Source organism: Anneissia japonica, unplaced genomic scaffold, assembly GCF_011630105.1.
Source record: "Anneissia japonica isolate Jap-2015-1 unplaced genomic scaffold, ASM1163010v1 scaffold1786_len174244_cov121, whole genome shotgun sequence".
NCBI classification, from domain to species: domain Eukaryota; kingdom Metazoa; phylum Echinodermata; class Crinoidea; order Comatulida; family Comatulidae; genus Anneissia; species Anneissia japonica.
In genome coordinates this window covers 129,400-135,169 of record NW_022732870.1, presented here as the reverse complement: position 1 = coordinate 135,169, position 5,770 = coordinate 129,400, and the positions used below count along the sequence as shown (strand labels likewise).

The window sequence follows — 5,770 nt, the reverse complement described above, 5'->3', positions numbered from 1 at the left end:
TCACTAGCCTGGCATCATACCTCTAGACCACCGAGCTTGCGCCTGATGGCCAGGGTTGAACAACTTGCTTTTTTTCCCAGTTGTTTTCAAATATACTGAGTATTCGGTGCATTCCCACGTCAGGAGGGCAAAATTACACCTATACATGTTTCTCCTGACGCAAATCCAGTTATTGTCTATTATTCCATCACGATAGTAATAACAATTACTATCAATAATAACAGTGCTCAAAAATGAACACGGGATGTTATACTGTAGTCGTGTTAAGCACAGCCCCTCAACGAAATGTTCCTTTATTCAGTTGCATAATTACCAATTTGAGAGATTTGCAATTCGCGAGTGACAACACCATCGCCGGGTTTCAGGGGCGGAGCCCCGGTGGGGTTTGATGAGGTGCAGCCCTCCCCCTGACGCTCCGACGATCTGAGCATTAAGCTGTTAAAACGAATTCAGGTCACCATATTGTTCGGTTCTCAGAGAATGTGAAACGAGATAGCTGGAAATTGTTCCGATTACGTAGGAAAAAGAAATTTTCTCGGTGAACTGATTCTCGAACGAGATAATGAAAACTCTCATGGCATGGCCGTTTTTATATCTCTAAATACCAATTTCTTCAGTTTCTGAATTCGTGATAATTCGTTATCACTCATAGACTTGTGCTAAATATGATCACATGTGTTTTTGTGTTTATCCAAAATCACGATGAAATGCGGGACCGTCCCACACGATGCGAGGCGGTTGGCAACTATGACTCAGTTGTATGAAAAAAAAGTGTCTTCGGCGGGATTCGAACCTGCAGTCTCTCGCTATCAAGGCGAGTATAAACAGAAAATGTTTTTGTACCCTCAGCTTGCCCCCTACCCCAGAAAAGAAGAAAAACCATAATTTGTGGGGGAGAAAAAATTATATAAATATTTTCTACATATTAGTAGACTATCTATAAATAACATCGGTTTACGCCTCTCAAACCCCTAAAGTGTCATATATTTCCCTGGACCGCTATATCGGAACATTTTAAACGACACCCGACCACGCCCACTTTGCTCTCGTCAGGAATCTTTCCCACCCAAAATCATACCTTGCCCCTCACTTCCCCCCCCCACATGCCCCCTCCCCAGATTTCACACGCTGGCGCCTCCACTGAGTATATATCATTAGACCATAGAGACCTACTGTATACGGCCGACCAAGGAGGTATAAAATACCTCCTTGGGCAGACGCACATTTAACCCGTAGACACTTTCTTTCAAACAACTACCGGTAACGAACCCCGGATCTTCTCCTGTCTATGCAGATGACTTAATCAACTAGGCCTTTGTGGCTTGACTTGAAAATTGAATCAGATTGCAGGCAATTAATTTCGCACTATACGGTATGCCGATAACACAACTAGCGTTGGAAGCACACAAGTGGAACAGATAGCAATAGGAATTTTTCGCAAGCTTACGAAACTTCCTTAATGTGATGTATGTGAAACATTAATTAATTAGTAGATAATGCGTTTAGTTTAAGTGTCAATCGCTTATGCATCCATATAAGGATATCCGAATACAGTATCAAAAACTATCCCAAAGCTCTGTCCACATTATCAAATTTTATGTGACATATTTGGGACATCATTATAGCTATATATGGGTACACCACACAAATTTGTCGCATACAATTTGATAGTGTGAACATGAGCTTGAGACAGCATGAATCAACTTTGCAAATTGTTATGTTTTCCTTTAGCTTTTAAACCGATATTTATTTACAAAGAGAATATATGAAAATAATGAGTAAACCTACTTAATACACCTAATATTCAACGTTAATATTAATAATTAATCAATTTAACATAATTGGATTGATAAGTAGTGAATGAGGGTCGATCAAGTTCCCTAATAAGCACCGAGCTACAGTAATATTGTTTTTTCTTCAATTTGCGGTATATACTGACTGATCTAGCTCAATGCCTACTTGTAAAAACATCAACATCAGTGGCGCGGCTGCGCGGCTACGGGGATGCGTGGGAAGGCACACCCCCGGCTTTAAATAAATACTTCCACTCCCAGTTTCTCCCATTAAAATTATTCGAGCAAAAAAAAAAAATAAAAAAAAAAATAAATAAAAAGAAAATCACGCTCAAGTAGATGGTAAAATATTACTACAGTCTGCCAGCTAGTGCCTCTCAATCATCGATCCCCCACTTCACATTCAACCCGCCCTCCCCACCCCCAATTGAGACTCCCAGTACTCCACTGATTAAAGCTGTTATTTCTCATATAAATGAGAGGCACTACACCCAAGCTGTGGTGACGTGTAAACATGTCCCACACGCAAGCTGCGACTGTTCATTATAAAAATGATTGTATGAGGCCTGAATTAACTACGCCTCGCCACTATTCATATTTGATACGATTAACAGAACCCCATTTTGCAACCATTAATCTGCTACGCACTTACCGACGTCTGAACCGATGTTGGACCTGACTTGTCCGGATTCACTGGCATTGTGTACAAATGACAAAGTATAATACTTGATGCCCTTACTGCTATTGATAAAGGCCCTTAAAACGAAATGCTATACCAACGTTGATCGTACAACTGATACAGCTTCAGGGTGTGTCCACTGCGAACCAACAAATGAATTCCAAATGCTACGATTATCCCACAGTTATATAGAAAATAAAATCGTTTTCTGTCGAGCAGGCGTATACCTTTAAACCGCACGAATGAGATTGACAATACCACAAGGCTATTACAATGTCAAATAATAGAACTATCTTGACTGGTACACTGTTTGAACAATGACATAAAATCTCTCGTGTTTGAAGTGGATATTGTTATGCATATTTTTTTTACACTTTTGTTGTCCTTTTTAACCAATGAGAGATTTGTTCTCGATGGGCTATAAAAATAAATGTGCGAGAATACTAGTTACCAAAAGGACGCATCATGAATAATGCATGAACTATTAGAATTATAAATATGTAATGAAAGGGATTTATGGTGGCGTAATTCAAACATAACCAACGAAGGTTTGTAGACCATATAATGCGGGAAATTGAAATGTTAACCAGACAGGAAAACAAGTAAATATGTTTATAAAAAATGCCAAGTATTGTAACAATCTTGTTACAAAAACGAATTTTTGCCTTTCATAATAATATACCACTTATCATTTTCTATAATATCCCAACGATTATAGAAAGATTATTTTCTCTCTTTTGTGTGGCAAACCTACATTTTATTCATAATTGTTTTCAATATCATATTTTGTACAATAAAATGATACCGTACTATAATTATAATAAAAAAAGAAGAAAAACCGACTGAAAGCCTCTCTGTTCTTGGAAGCATTTCACCTTGTCGAGTGCCTTTGAACATTAATAATAATAGTAATAATAATAATAATAATAATAATAATAATAATAATAAAATAATAATTAAACAGGCATTTTAGAGCGCTCTATACAATAAAGTCGCAGAGCGCTAGTTACAGTGTATAACTCAATTCTCTGAGAACAGGTGGCATTTCAGTTGTTAATGGATGCCGGCGTTATATAAATTCATTTGATTGATTGCTTGATTGATTAATTGATTGATAGATTGATAAATTGTATATAATCAATGCAAAATTGCTTTTACAGTATTTATCGTATATTTTCTTTAATTGAATACCGGCATCTATCTAAGTCTATTTATTGTTTTTATGTGGATTAACATTTCATTTCAATACATTATCACATGATTTGTTGCACACTAATCATTAAAAGTATAATTATAGCAACAGCACCTGTATAGTTATTACCTGAAAATACTATAGCTTTTTTTTTGACTTGAATATTTACCTCTGCTTATTTTTTTTATTTTCTTTAACGGTATCACTTTTTTCATTAGCTGAATATCTTATTTTCATTTCAATACATTTTCACATGATTTGTTGCACACTAATCATTAAAAGTATAATTATAACAACAGCACCTGTATAGTTATTACCAGAAAATACTATAGCTTTTTTTTTACTTGAATATTTACCTCTGCTTATTTTTTTATTTTCTTTAACGGTATTCTTCACTTTTTTTTCATTAGCTGAATATCTTTCTAAGCTCATTTATTGTTTTTATGTCACATACATTATTGCACACTAATCATAAGTATAGTTATAATTATAACAATAACACCTGTAAATAGCTTTTTTTCTTTAGTTGAATATCTATCTTTTGTTTTTTATATGAATGTACATTTAATTTCAATACATTATCTCATTAACCATTCAAAGTATAATTATAACAATGATACATGTATATTTATTGCCTAAAATAGTATTATTTTAGTATTTTCCTTTAGTTATATTTATTTATAGTTTTTATGTGAAATTACATTTTATTTCAATATATTATCAAATGGATTGAAAAAGCAGAAGTTCGTGGATCGAAATAATTATGGGAACATATATTTAAAAAAATGTTTATTATCATTTTGTAATTATTAGCAGAGAAGGGAACGAAATATTATTTCAAGGGAACGAAATAATATTTCGAGGGAACGAATTAATATTTCGAGGGAACGAAATAATACTTTGTGAGAACTAAATAATATTTCGATTGTTCCCTCGAAATGATTTAGAACCTCAAAATAGTATTTCGTTCGAACGAAATATTGTTTCGTTACCTCGAAATATTTCGTTCCCTCGAAATGTTATTTCATTCTCTCGAAATATTTTAATATTTTTCCTAACCATGTCCCATACCATTCAAGCTAATCCAATAAGACCCCACTCTCACTTCAAAAAGTGGTTTGAGAGATATTAGACCATGATTCTTAATGCAATTACATCGAGAAAAATTAAATTCAATATACAGGGTGTAGATGATGTATGCTGCTATCATAATAGGCCTATCATTAATAAAGTGCTCCACCTTTTTTAATGGATTCTATTGACGCTGCCGAGGAGTCACTGAGGAGGATTTCCATTGTTTTCTTCCGTAAGACATGACCTGCGTGCGATTTTTTTCCCGTACGAAACATTTGCATGAAACTCCACTCGGGCCGTCTCGGATTGACTCGATTCGAGTTCGTTAAGAGCAGGCGCTTCACAACGTCGTTACGCTCGAGTATTCTCTATTACTGTATTGTTCTTTGTTTAGGTACGGTAGGCCTATTAAATCTTACCGATTTATGTGATGTACGTCTGTAATTAACTGTGAGCTTCTTGGTTTGTTATCAAATGTAATACTACCTACAACAACGGCAGCTATAGTACCACCACCACCAATAGTATAGGTACTATCAATTTAATAAGGCTAGAGCAAAAGAGGCTAACCTAGGCCTAATTGCAGGCTGAGTTAGGTCCTACCTATAGGCCCCTCCCTAGACTACGCCCCTAGCTAAGCTAGGATCCAGGGCCTGACGCAACAGTCACGCGCTTCACATGACATTGACTGAAATTTTGAAAAAAAATTGAAACTAATTAAAATGGGACAGTGCGTAAGAAAAACATTATTAAATAATAAAATTAAATATATCATTTATGAACTTGTCCTAAACCTTGTTAAATAATAATAATAATAACGATTAATAATAATAATTAAATAAAAATATATAATTTCGCCATTAATTAAAGCCCCATTCCCGGCAAAATTTCAATTTTTAAGAAAAATCTAATTTTTGTATAATGTTCTAAAGATTTATAAATATAATACAGAATTGCTAGTTTAACTGAATTTAGACATTCCTAAGAATGAAAAAAATGTAAAATAAGACTGAAATTTGATTTTTTGTGTTC

At 34.7% G+C, this 5,770-nt stretch overlaps 1 long non-coding RNA gene across 1 annotated transcript in view; it reads right to left on the bottom strand.

Annotated features, from left to right (window-relative positions):
• The window catches only part of LOC117115922, a 16,339-nt gene extending 13,428 nt beyond the window's left edge, over positions 1–2,911 (bottom strand). The window contains exon 1 of the long non-coding RNA XR_004446651.1: positions 2,446–2,911. This is a non-coding gene — a long non-coding RNA (uncharacterized LOC117115922). The remainder of the gene's footprint in view (positions 1–2,445) is intronic.
• Positions 2,912–5,770: the final 2,859 nt, after the last annotated feature.